The 14,361-nt window shown below is 41.4% G+C and overlaps 1 protein-coding gene across 1 annotated transcript in view; it reads right to left on the reverse strand.

Annotated features, from left to right (window-relative positions):
- rut (rutabaga) overlaps nucleotides 1–14,361 on the reverse strand; it is a 1,268,721-nt gene that overhangs the window by 672,480 nt on the left and 581,880 nt on the right. Inside the window, exon 5 of the mRNA XM_068226417.1 lies at nucleotides 13,951–14,016. The gene's annotated coding sequence lies outside the window, so the exon portion shown is untranslated. The remainder of the gene's footprint in view (nucleotides 1–13,950; nucleotides 14,017–14,361) is intronic.

Genomic DNA, 14,361 nt, shown 5'->3' on the forward strand with positions numbered 1-14,361 from the left:
CCAATTGAGTTCAATTTGCCTGCCTGACTATCAATAGAGTAGGAGGTTCTGCAGATCTTCATTCGAGAGAGTATTAACAATGCAGAAGTGTGAATATGCTTGTAGAAATAACTAACATTTTCTTAACATAATTATAACTATGTTTAACTCTAACCGTTTAGTACAATATACAGAATTAACCTCCAACTACACTGAAAATGGGTTGAGAAGCAGCGTTTCAGTTTTAGGGCTTCACTACAGATTTAATTTCTTCTAATTCACTGTGTGTTAGTGCAGTTTTTAGCGTTACGAAGAAATATTGTTTAAACCTGTGTTCGAACACTATGAACTGAAGACTAGTATGAGTGAAGCATAGTTGGACAAACCTCGCGACGTGGGTGGAGAGATGAATACAAGTAGCAAACAAAACATTAGGTTCCGACTTCACACATGGGGAGGAAGGACACAATAGGAAAAATTCGCCCTATATCATACCAGAGCAACTACGAACTTACAGCTGAATAAATAGGGGCACAACTACATAGAAAATGCACTGAAGTCTGCTACTCAGGTGCTAAAAAACTGGTCATACAAGTTTCAGTGCTGACACGATGGGAATCGATTTCTTTGTAGCATATAAGATTCCGTGCAAGATATACAATGCATTCTTTTTGTTCCACAGCACATGTAAAATCTAGAGAAGTGAAGGTGAGAGATGAGAAGAGTTCAGCCAGGAACGGACTTATTGCAACTAAAGAAGCGTAGATCAACCGACCTACCCATCGCGTACTATCAAGACAATACGCGTAGCCTCGGAATTTTGGCATAGCTGATCCCAGTATCGATGAGCAAGCAGGCAAAGACGATAATGGTTTGTTATTCACTTTCTCTGGACACTTCAATTCTAAATTTGATGTGCTTGAAACATACAATGAAAAATGTTTTGTTTTTGCGATCATAAGAAATACTAGAGGAAGGATTAAACGAATTCCTGTCGTTTAAGATGACGAATAGAACCAATCATGGATTTTCTTAGATCACAAATCACAAATTTCCAACAACAAATAACTCATTAGTTATCAAGATAAGGAGTAAGGATAAAATATGTGTAAAACAAGAAAGAATACAATGGCGCGGTAGGGCACATGACTTACAACCGAGTACCTTGTGGATCTGCAGCCACCTCTGTAGTCACTGCAAGACAACTTCACTTTCTCATTGTTTACTGAACTCTGCAGGTCAACTCAACTGCCTGTCCAGCTCCATGGCTAAATGGTTAGCGAACTGACCTTTGGTCCTGAGGGTCCCAGGTTCGATTCCCAGCCGGCTCGGGGATTTCAACCTTCATTAGCTAATTCCGATGGTTCGGGGGCTGGGTGTGTGTGCCGTCATCATTAGAATTCTTCATAGGTAAGGCCCAATCCTATACGGCGTCAACGCGAAAAACCAGCACCAGGCCTCAACTACCTGCCTGCTTGCGATGTAAACGTGATTATAATTCTGACACAGTAATAAGACCTACCCGATACAGCAAATTAATGAAAGAAAGAACGAAAGAAAACTATGAGAAAGTGCTACAGTAGCTGAAAAGTATTTCTTTGTCCAGAAAAGGGCTTAAACTGTGAAATACAAAGTAGCGTTTACCAAAGAAGTTCAGTTTTACGTAGAGCTGACTCTTCTCCCTTGGTAGCTCTTAAGGAATGAAGGTAAGAACAAATGCTCAAATTTTGCACAGAGCCTCAGGAATGTCCATCTTGGTAATCTGATAAAAATCAAAGTTTTTAAGATTCTCTCATGAATATGGAGCTGGATCGAAAACCCCCCCCCCCAAAAAAGCTTCATCCTAAGTATGCTTATCTCAGACTTGTGCTGAAGGTACAGGTGAAGGTACTGTTGTGAAACTATTCGACAACATTTTCTTCAAAAATGGTTTACCATATGAACTATTTCGTAATTCTCGAAGGCACTGATATTTATACTCGACGAATTCTCACCACGCGATCAAAGATAGCCAAAGGAATTCGATGCGGTACTAATTTTGTAACTTTATATATGTTGCATGTATTCATCCGATTTCTTATACTATAATTCAGATAGCGCACGTGAAGGGTGGAAAAACACTCGGTATAACTTACAACTGCACCACCCGTTGAATAATGCTGCTAATAAACTGGCTGATGTCGCCACCAATGTATTTGGATCGAGACACATTAATATTTTCCTACAAGATACAAACGTGAATTTAAATTCACTCCGAAGCAAACAAGAAACACAGGTTTCAACTGACCCATACTAAGACGATTTGTACAAATTTGAAGAATACGGAAATTATTTTCCCTCTTGCAAGGGAGAAAGAGATGAGAGCTATGTAGCTATGTTTTCTCATAATCACCATGGTACAATAATTAACGACAGTCAAGGAGGCACATGAGATGGAAGTACTATATGAAAAAAAACTTATTTCACAAGAAGCTTGTTCCACAGAAACAATGTGTGTAGTTTCAAACTTTTCTAGGTAGTTTTAAGTGAAAATTGGAAAGTTGAAAATAGTTTGTTACTTTTTCTTTTAATAGTTTTCTTTCCTTTCTTTCATTTTGCTTTATGTCGCACCGACACAAATAGGTCTTACGGCGACGTTGAGATAGGAAAGGGCTAGACGTGGAAAGAAGCGGCCGTGGCCTTAATTAAGGTACAGCCGGGCTGAGTGGCACAGACAGTTGAGGCGCTGTTCTTCTGACCCCAACTTGGCAGGTTCGATTCTGGCTCAGTCCGGTGGTATTTGAAGGTGCTCAAATACGTCAGCCTTGTATCGGTAGATTTACTGCCACGTTAAAGAACTCCCGCGGGACTAAATTCCGGCACCGTGGCGTCTCCGAAAACCGTCTGAGTATTTAGTGGGACGTAAAGCAAATATCATCATCATCACCATCATCATGATTATATTAAGGTACAGCCGCCTTGTGTGGAAATGGGAAACCACGGAAAACCATCTTCAGGGCTGCCTATAGTGGGGTTCGAACACACGATCTCCCGAATGCAAGCACACAGCTGCGCGCCCCTAACCGCACGGCCACTGGCTCGGTTTTTAATAGTTTAACGTCGCAGTAACAGAGACAAGATTTATTTATTTATTTATTTATTTATTTATTTATTTATTTATTTATTTATTACGTCTTTGTAGGTGGCGAAGTTAGGGTTATTGGCCCTCTCTTAGACTTAACCACTGTAGCAACCAACTCGCTCGGTAGTGTTTCTCGTTGTCGGAACAAGAAGTTGGTACACATTTTACAATATATCAGCGATGCTATATACTTTTTACAGTGCATCTCCTACGTTCGTTAAGCAGTTTAGACAGCTAAAATAACAGAAAATTAGTAGTTGTGATTTCGAAGTATAAGAAGCTCTCAACAACCTGGAAACATTTTTCGTCGCAGTTTTTACACTAAAAACTTGAAGTGAAGAACCTATAACTAATAGATAGGGATAGTGTTGTGTTCCATTATAACAAAGCCGATATCGTATCCGAAGTATGCTGCATGAGATTGGATGGGATGTGTTAGTATACCACACCATATTCATCGGACATGGTGCCACTCCACTTCTACTTATTTCAGTCCCTGGGTAATTCCTTGACTAGGAAATACATATTTAGTCATTTCAGACTTTGTCAGTCCAGTTAAACACAAATGAAATTTTAAAGTTATCGGAGAGATGAACGTGAGTCGTGCGGTAAGCTGGAGGACATTTGGAGGAGTAAAGAGTTTCTCTGAAACGGGTAATGCCTATATCATTACTAGGCAACACGTGCGGAACTTTCTAGAACTTTCTAGAAACAGGTAATGCCTATATCCTTACTAGGTAACACGTGCGGAACTTTCTAGAAACAGGTAATGCCTATATCATTACTAGGCAATACGTGAAGAACTTTCTAGAACTCAAAAATTTACCAAAATATCAGAAACAATATTTAATTCAAAACTAAGAAACTGGGCAAATAAAGCATAAAACTATTTAATATTTGAATCGCTAACGTATGAAAGGCCTCTTGTCATTTTTTAAAATAAATTCACTGATGTGTGAAAATAGAATGCATTGTTTGTTTATGAAATGTCTCTTCTCTCATTACTCCAATACTGCCATTAGAGCATATGAAATATGCGTTTATTTAAGAAAGGTTTCTTGCCTCGTACAATAGGCTTTCCATACCTAAAAGTGCTGTGGCTGCAGTGGGAACCAGCTGCTTTTTGTTCCTATAGTTCTGTTGTGTTGGTCACAATTGTTTTCTTGGTACGGGTTCCTGTGCATTCTCAGCACTGAGGTTATGTTTACATGTACACTGTGATTGTGCAAAGCAAGTTTCATTCTAGTTTTATGTGAAATCCTTTTTTAAAGTGTTCTGTTGTCTCAGTGAAGTGAACTATGTCAGTAAGGGTGAGGGTGCTAATGAAGGTGATTTAGAAGTATGTGAAAAGGCGTAAGAAAGGGAAAAAAAGTAGTTTGCCCATCCGCGAAGAAAAGATTAACGACTTGAAAAAGGTGTTGCATTACGAACCAAGTGAACATAGCTGGTTTTACAATGAGTTAGTACAGTGGCCGACAACAGTAAAAAGGACTGAAAGAAAATGTAAGAACCACAAGAAGTTTACTTTTTATCTTTGTAGTTAAAATATTATTATACTTTTTTATTTTTCAAAAGCGAAAACTAAAGAATTAGAGACAAAAATATTGTATTGCTATTTTGACTGATAAAAATGCTTATATATATTTATTTTAAATATAGTTTGTTTCAATAAAAATAGTGTAAATAAAACAAGTTCTTTTTAACTTAAACTAACAATTTACTTTGAGAAAATCAACTTACTTTTTCACCTCTGTTTATGAAAAGCCTCATGTCAGCAACTTTCAAAAATGAAAAAAAAAAAAAAAAGGTTCAAATGCTAGGACAAAATTTCGAAAAATGAGAGTTCTGAGGTCATTAAAATCATGTCCGACTCGTTGGCTGAATGGTCAGCGTACTGGCCTTCGGTTAAGAGGGTCCCGGGTTTGATTCACGGCCGGGTCGGAGATTTTAACCTTCATTGGCTAATTCCAATGGCCCGGGGGCTGGGTGTTTGTGCTGTCCCCAACATCCCTGTAACTCACATACCACACATACCACTGTCCTCGAGCACATTAATACGCAGTTACCTACACATTGCGCCCTCATCGGAGTGTCTGCCTTATAAAGGCTGCACTCTGCTAGAAATAGCCACAAAAAATTATTATATCTAAAATCGTAGCAAAGATTTCATTTCATTGTATAAAGATGTTTAAGAAATAAACAGTTTTTCTTTGTTTACCGAAAACTTAGATTTTGTGACAAGAGGCCCTTCAACAATGAGCGATTCATTTGTAGTGCAATTTCGAGGAACGTTAATGAACGTCGAATATCCCGACTCTTCTAAACTATGATTTTATGATACTTGCTACTGAAACTTTTCCCGTCTACTATTTCACAGTGGGCAGATAGATAGATGTTTGTAACATTTTATCAGATGGCCACATGCCTCAGCCTCAACAGACCCACTGTAAGCCACAGGAATGTTAAGATATTTAATGCCAGAGTAGTGCACACAACTTCGCTACTGAATACGAAAAGTTCACGAGAGCTTTGTCGTTTGCTCCACTACTGTGTTGTTATAAGGCCATTTTGTTGTCTTTTTTATAATATTCCATGAGAGTACAAGGAGAAGAAATATGCACACGTATCTGTGAAGAGGATGTTAATATAAATTCTTTGCACAAGTGCACAGTTAACTCTATAGATACTACAAAACAAGCTCTCGTCTGATATTTCACCAACACATCAAAAGACCCACAAAGGTCTTCGCTTTGTATAGAAAGAAGTAGTGAAAGAGGCAGTCACAACCTGATCCCAATAGTCACAATCAGGACCTCTACCACAGAAAGGGGAACGTGCATCTTAACTCGAGCGCCGTAAAGCGAAAGAGTCCGAGAAGAAAATTAACATTTGAGCCCAACTGCTTTTCAAACTACCCTTATAAATGTAATTTAATTCACATACTTTTGGCCGCTGTGAACTGAGCGGAGTGGCCGCGCGTGCTACGGGTGTAGAGTCAAGCTCTGCATTCGGGAGAGGCGTAGGTTCGTACCCCCACCGTCAACTGTCCTGAGAATTGTTTTCTGTGGTTTCCCATTTTCACTTCAGGCAAATGCCATGACAGTTCTTATTTCCAATTTCATTCACCATCATTCATTTCCTTAAAACCACGTCATAATTTCATCACACCTCAACCCCGAACTCGCATCAAGAAACAGGACTAACGGGTAGCCATCCGTCCATTGCATACATACATTATATACATAGACATAACCCCATTATATACATACATACATACATACATACATTTGGCCATTGTGGAGAATTAAAGGGTAAAGTTACAATAACCTACGTAATTAACGAAGTACTTTTGTTCCTGGTATGATTGCTGTACTGCAAGAAAGGGCACATATATTCATGGACGGAGATCTTTCTTCTGTCCTAATTCCAATGGCACTGTATCGTTCTCTCAATTTTCTGGTCAACGACTGGCAACTCAAATGTTAAGCAGTACCACTCCCTGACAGTAACCAGGTACAATGACCAATAGCAGATGGCTCTTGATCAGTAGCATGCTTGCTTTGTCAGTGACAGTCCACGTGGAGTACTTCAAAAGCGTGCCGGTCCTGGAGCCGACTCGCTTGCCAGGTCTCCAGTGTTGCAAAGTTGCACGCAGTTCTGTCCATTTTCGCTGCTCGCTATCAGAGGCTAAGTAGTTAAAACGGAAAGTTGACAACGCTGTCTCGAGTTGGGGAAATCCCGGTAATCCGCGGACAAGGAATGCAAACACAGCCGACCGCTTTGGCTTCAAAAGCATGCCGGTCGTTAACGAGGAAATTGCAAGAAATGTACTAATTAATTTTGCAAATTTGGCTTTACATCAGTTCCTTATTTCCTAGCCAATACATATTAAATTCTCTGCTCGATCTGTGCCAGCCCGCCAAAGAAACGACCGGAGCAGAAAGCAGTTTCATTACCAAGCAAAACCACAGCTCTTATTTCTGAACGCGATGTGGAATACTTAATTTGGGAACATTATTTCACTATTATAAAGTCCAAAATACAAAATAATTATGCTATCATGCCGCATATAGTGACGAATTTATGAAAAGAAATTCGCATATTGGGACTAAAATATTCGAGATAGGCAAAGTTTCTGTTTTTCATTTGAAGAAACTAAATGTCGTACAAGAAGGGGTACACGAATTTCGGAAAAATGTCTATCAAAGTATATGTAGACCAAATTATTTCACTACTTATAATAATAATAATAATAATAATAATAATAATAATAATAATAATAATAATATTAATAATATTAATAATAATAATAATATCACAATCTTAAAACGATAATAAGATCATATGTTGAGAGGCCGAACGTACGTGTGCACATTTGTAGACTTCAGAAAGGCATACGAGTCCACCGACCGCGGTGTATTGCTTCAAAAAATTGCAGGAATGGTAGTCGACGAAAAACTGCAAGCGGTAATACGAGCAACCATCACCAATACCATCTCCAAAGTAAAATTCCAAGGATGCTACTCTGCACCCTTTGAAATTAAAACGGGTGTTAGACAGGGAGATGGACTCTCACCACTCTTGTTCAACTGCGTACCGGATAAAGTAATACAGGAGTGGCGTCAGACAGTACAAGATAGAAACTTGTTAAACCTTTAAGGTTTGGGACGAAGAAGAATGGAGTAGAAATTGACTGCTTAGCTTTTTTTGGATGATATAGCAATAACGACGGAGATCTTTGAAACTGCAACAGAAGAAATTAATATGTTGAAAGTGGCAGCAGAACAAACAGGCTTGCGGATATCCCCTGAAAAGACGGAAGTAATATCAAACATCATAGACAATACGACGAAACTGAGCCTCAAATATCGAACAATAAACCGTGTGCCTACGTTTAAATACCTTGGTGAGGGGATCCAATCAAACCCATACAGAGGCCTTAGCGGCAGAGGAAAAAAAAAAGAAAAGAAAAAGAAATGGAGATAGCTTTTCGAACCACCCGGAACATATCGATAGCTTACTTCTAAAACCTTGTATGTCCCAACGCTCTTCCTTAAGTCTGGTCACGCCTCCCAGCCACTTGTGGATATGCAGTCCATCAGAACAATTTTCGTTGTATTCACTTTTCTATGCTGGTGTGTAAAGGAAAATGGACCTTACCGTACCATGTTTTAGGGATGTAGTTTTCATGACTTATTTACGCACTCCTACAGTATAATGCATTTAAGGTTGATTTTCTTTTACACGCTACCATAGGAAAATGAACACAACGAAAATTGTTCTGATGGGCTGTGTATCGATATGAGGCTTGGAGGCGTGAGCAGTCATAAGGAAAATAATGGATAGGAACAGCATTAGTAGATACGAGGTTTTAGAAGTAAGCCGTCGATATATAACAAAAGGTGCTTTTCTATAAAATCCAAAATTAACCGTTGAAACACTGTCAAGCCGGTATCTCTCTACGAGTCCGAATGCCTTATCCCCTCCCAGAAATTTGCGCTCGCTAAGGTAGAGCAAAAACAGATAGATTCTCCACAACATTCTTGGTACAAACTACAAAAACGGTACGAACATAAGAAAATTCAGACAAGAATCTTAAGAATCAGACTCTTAAGATGGAGAAGTTTACGGACACAATGAGCAAACGCAGGGCTCGCTTCTACGGTCACTTAAAACGGATGGACGACTCTCGATGGACAAAACGCATTTTCAACAATTATGACTCAAAACCAAAAACAACAATTCCTGGTACGTTAACGTCTAGAAAGACCTGGAAGAAATGGGCCTACGACCAGATGACGAGCAAAAACGGTACCTTTTCAGAACAAGCATCATGATATTTAGGACTTTCCGGGATGCGAAGTGGACAACTGGTGTAAAGGGGTCGGATGAACGCCGCGCTCGACACAGCGAGTTAATGAAAACCTACTTGAGTAAACGCCAGAACGTATAATGAAACTTATCGTGGTCCCTAGTTGGCCGATTAGTGAATAATAAATACAAAGCAAAGCAAAGTCACCTCCGTACAGGCCATGAAGGCCCTTGGAGGAGTGGAAGGTAAAGGCTTCCACCATTGTTAACCTCAGAACGTGATGGGTAAGAGTGGTTAGCTCTACGCCCGGCCGCCTTTGCCCCAGGAATTAACCTGGTACTCATTTTTGGTGTAGGCTGAGTGAACCTCAGGGCCATATGCACCTCCGGAAGTGGAAATCTCGTTTCTTAAATTTTACGACGTCCTTCCGGGCGAACCGAGCACGCCTTTACCACCTCGGCCAGGCAGCCCCTACTAAATACATACATAAATAAATGTATAAATAAATAATATATAACCCTAATGTGTTATTTTTCAAAACATTCGAATTCCTGAACTATCGGAGTAAAGAGGTGCGGTTTGCATTAGAATCTTTTAAATTGTCTGAATAACGTGGGGAAAATCCTTAATTTCTTAAAAGATCAGTAGAAATACTTTTATTATGGGTTTAAATTGTACACCTACTCCGTGCACACAGATGGTCGCCTTAACTTAAATATCGCTGCTGTACACCTCTCATTCAACGCGGTCATCAACCAGTCAGTAAAGATACGAATGAGGTACGGCTTAATGAACTATGGTAGACTGAACACCTTGCTTCCACAGTTACGCCACATTTCCCTAGACTGGCATAGCAGTACTGCGCTAGGACTTCAGTACCATCCGAATAATTGAGAAAACATCGATTTATTAAGACGCCAACGGCGTTACTATTCAATTCTGGATATAAAATACACCCCATGTGCAGAAGTAGACAACATACAGTAAAAGAGTGGGTAACGAAGATAACTGTCGCCGGACTTCCATAGATCGATTCTCCATTACTGTACTAAAAAGTGTCTTGTTATTGTCTTGTCGAGGAGTATTAATAACGTTTCACACTTTTCTTTAGCGCCAGATACGTGAGTTTTTCCGAAGGGTTCTATGTAATTATTGTACATCACATACAGTGATGAGCAACTGAACTGGAGACGACTCCAGTTTAGGCGACATGACTATGTAGTCAGCCCGATGATTGTAATAGTATGGCGTGGCAAGTGACTAAGGTGTCTTCAGACCTCGCCCTGGCTATGTCAGTAATAGTTGAGCACGGAATTAGTAAGATACGAGATCTCTGCAGAGTTCACCGCGGCTACATTGTCTTATACGTTATTCCATCTCCGAATGGTTGCAGGCACTGAGCTATTCAAGCGTCACCGTGTCAGGAGTCTACCGTGAGTACATGGATTCGAGCACAGCCATTGCCGTGGAGATGGCGTACACCGCGTTGATGACAAGGTTCGTCATCTGAGAACTTTGATGGTACGACCGGACAGACGGCCCGCAGTGCACTTGATATCTTGCCAATTCAATGCTACATAGATAACAACGGAATGTAATTAATAACCGTACTACCCAGACCATCCTCTCGCAATGGGGTACAGAAGTCGCCATCCCATAAGTATACCTCCACTCACCGCACATCATAGAACACAAAGACGGACATGGGCAAAGTAACACCACCACTGGAAACAGGTCTCCTGGACAGATGACTGGAGGAGGTACCAGATGGCTCGCGCCGATAGCATGGTACGAGTGTGTCGCCAAGCACATGAGGCAATGCATCCCTCTTGCCAGCACAGTACAGTTCAGGTCAGTGGCGGTGCTATCCTTGTATAGAGAGTTCACATGGGATGCAATGGGATCACTAGTACACCTGTCAACGTCCATCACCGACAAACGATACTTGAACCTGATGTCAAATCATGCCAACGCATTTGTTTACCTTCAGAACTCTGCAGTAGATATGGACATACAGCAAGAAAATGCCCAGGCCCATCACTCCCAAATTGTGTCCAATTGGTCCGATGAATACTCTTAGGATATGCATATGCTTGCCTTACCCAGAAAGCCATCAAACCTAAATTCTCTTGAACACATCTGGGAAGTTCTCGAGAGAGAGAGATGTGCGAACCTTCAACCTTGCTTCGGATAATTTCCGTGCATTATGAGAGGCTGTGCAAGGAGTGCGATAGGCTTCGGCAGCCGGCACAATTCCCATCCTCGCCGCTAGAAGCGGGCCTCATTTCATTCCTGACCCGGTCAAATGACTGGAAACAGGCTGTGGATTTTCATGAGAGGCTGTGCAGTAGCCATGGATCAGTGTGGTTCCCTAACACTTCCAGTGTGTTATGGAGTCCATGTCATGCTGCATCTCCGTCGTCATCAGGGCGAAATTGGGTGCCAGACGCACCCATCCAAGTATCTCTAATTCAACTACTCATCAGTGTACATGGAGCAAACACGTAGCCTAAAGTGTTATGTTGGTATTATGAGATTATTTTCACACTGACTTAATACCATCATCAACTAGATCGTTGAGGCAAGAGAAATGAAGCTACTCCAGTAGCGTCCAATGGAATAGCAACCAAACTTCTATCTGGATGATTGACTGCTCATTCTGTATTCAGAATGCCACTGATTCTGAATGCTAATTATCTCTGGAATGTAAAAGTCAAACAAAATTGAATCAAAAGCCCTCATACACAAAATTAAGAGAGTCAGATTAAGCTATAATGACGCAAGTGAATGCATACGAGGATTGGAGCAAAAGTCATGGCAACTATGTTTTTCTTGTAGATATATGAACGGATCACAAACGTATATGTGTCGTGTGGAAGTTCTGCAGGCATAGTGTGTATGCAGAACAGATGGCTCTGTGATAGCTGGTAGTAGAGCAGCGAAGGCTGTGAAATCAGTCAGTTGGTGAGTGCGTGAGAGATGGACGTAACCCGTGTTGAGCAGCGCGCTTACATCAAAATAGCCGTTCTCCGAGGGACAAATGCGATGGGATGTCACAGTGAATTAGTGGAAGCCCTTGGGAATAATGCCCTACCATACCGTACAGTAGCACAGTAAGTAGGAAAGTTTCAGCACGGACGTGTCAACCAGTGATGAGCAACGTTCGCGACGACCTGTCAGTGTGCGGATCGACGTGACACGTGCCGTCATCGAGCAGCTCCTGGATGAAGACAGACGATGGACGCCACTGGAGTTAGAGAGGGCAAGTGGCATCGAGAAACTCACCGTCCACAGGATATTGCGTAATGAGCTGCAACTGCGCAAAACTGCATCGCGGTGGGTACCGCATGTACTGACGGAAGTTCAAAGGTGGGTGCGCTATGCAATATGCTCCGACCACCTTGCAAACTGGCCACAGGACGGCGATCAATTCTTGTCACGAATAATCGCCATCAATGAATTTTGGGTCAGGGTATACGAACCAGAACTGAAACGTCAGTCCGCGGAGTGGCGACATGCTGGATCACCAAGGAGGCTTAAGGTCCGTCAGAATCCTCCCCCAGTCAAATTGATGGTGATCGTCACGAATGACGTCAGGGATGTCACTGTTTGCCACTTTGTTCCACATGGCAGAAGCGTGACCGTACAGTACTACAGGGACTTCCTGGTGCGACAGGTACGACGTGGCGTTCGGGAGAAACGTCCGGATCTTGTGGACAGTGCAATAATCCTGCACGACAATGCAAAACCACATAAAGCAGAGTGTATAGGACAGCTACTGCGACGTTGGGGATGGGAAGAATTGGAGCACCCACCGTACTCTCCTGACATTCCGCCCTGTGACTTTGATGTCATTCGAAAGGTTTAGGAACCACCACGTGGTAGGCGGTTTGCAACGCAAGAGGACATTGCTAATGCTGTGCGCCAACAGGTGACCCGATTCACACATGGTACGGCAAATGCTGAGGCAGATTCACACATGGTACGGCAAATGCTGAGGCAGATGGTATTCAGCGCCTCCCACATCGTTGGCAGCGTGTGGTGTCAGTAGCAGGGGACTACTTTGAGGGTCTTTAGGCCCAGGTTTGTCATGTCAACTTTATGTGTAATGTGTTGTCATTCTTTTGCACCGGGAAGGCCATATTGCCCTGTATACTACCGTAATAAATTAGTGTGTTATGGTATTTCAGTGCTATTCATTGTCCACAAATGCAGTTAACACCTTGTCCTTTCGTGTGTATGTCACATTTTCCAACCGGACTGCTATCTTCAAGAAAAAAATAGTTGCCATGACTTTTGCCCCAACCTTCGTATTTAGGAGTAGACAGACCTCTCAAAGATCTAACCAAACGCGCGGCACCATTCTGTGGTTAATTGAATCATACGGGATCAGAATTTCCGTAACTACATCAAAAGTCACTCCCGAAACACCAGATTTTTCAAAAATGTGTGTTGATATGAGAGCTGAACACACTTCTGTATTATTACAACTCACGTCGTGTGTCCCATCGAGCTGTAATCTCCCATGTTTTCCTTGAAGACAAGAACGGCACTCATACCTTGTAGAAGAAAATCATGCTTATGCCGAAAATTTCACATTTATTTTGTCCATAAGTTTGTAAGATACTAAATATATAATTCATAGGGACGAAGTAGAGCCGACACTAATAGTTCATAGTATGTGTTTCGGACATACTTGGTCCTCAAACCCGCGAAAGGATGTGTACAGGTACTAATATATACCACTGAAGGGACAGAACAATGCAATTACTTTGGTCCGATGGTAGAATATGTGTTACGGGCTTGAAATCAGGAAGCGTCCCGACATTTGACAAGAGTGAGTATTTGGGGTAGCCGCTGTCCACACTGGGTCTCGAACCTATGGTCTACGAGCGGTACATTTTCCCAGTCCTGTAGTGAAGAGGAACTAATAGCCCAGCTACGAAAGAGGCTGAAGTAGATTGAGATACTCCAACATCACGCATGGACAAACGCTTCTAAGAAAGTGTAAGGAGTTGAAGCTCAACGGAATACATACCATTTCGTGTGGTGCGGTGTGGTATGCTGACGGCCTCACGCAGGAAACTGGTCAGAGCAAGATAAACTGAAACAAAGAAACAACGATTAAGTACAATATTAACGTATACACAAGTCATCAACTTTAACCTTTTAATGTCAAATAATTGTATCCTCAAAACATCTGCGAGGCTACTATGCGACACATTGTCAAAATTGAATTTAAGGTATTGGATTTTCAATACTAGGTAAATTTTCACAGCGAGTTGAAGTGTAATGTAAGAAAAAGACTGCGAGAAGCAGGGGCGGAGTGTAAATCAAAAACAGGCAGAATAGTTCCGGCAAAATACGTTAAGCCTGCGTGCAAACCTTGTAAAAGGAAATGTTCAGAAAAGTCGACTTCTGAAGACAGCTAGTCTACTCTTAACAGTTT

The sequence above is a fragment of the Anabrus simplex genome, chromosome 2, assembly GCF_040414725.1.
Source record: "Anabrus simplex isolate iqAnaSimp1 chromosome 2, ASM4041472v1, whole genome shotgun sequence".
NCBI lineage: Eukaryota > Metazoa > Arthropoda > Insecta > Orthoptera > Tettigoniidae > Anabrus > Anabrus simplex.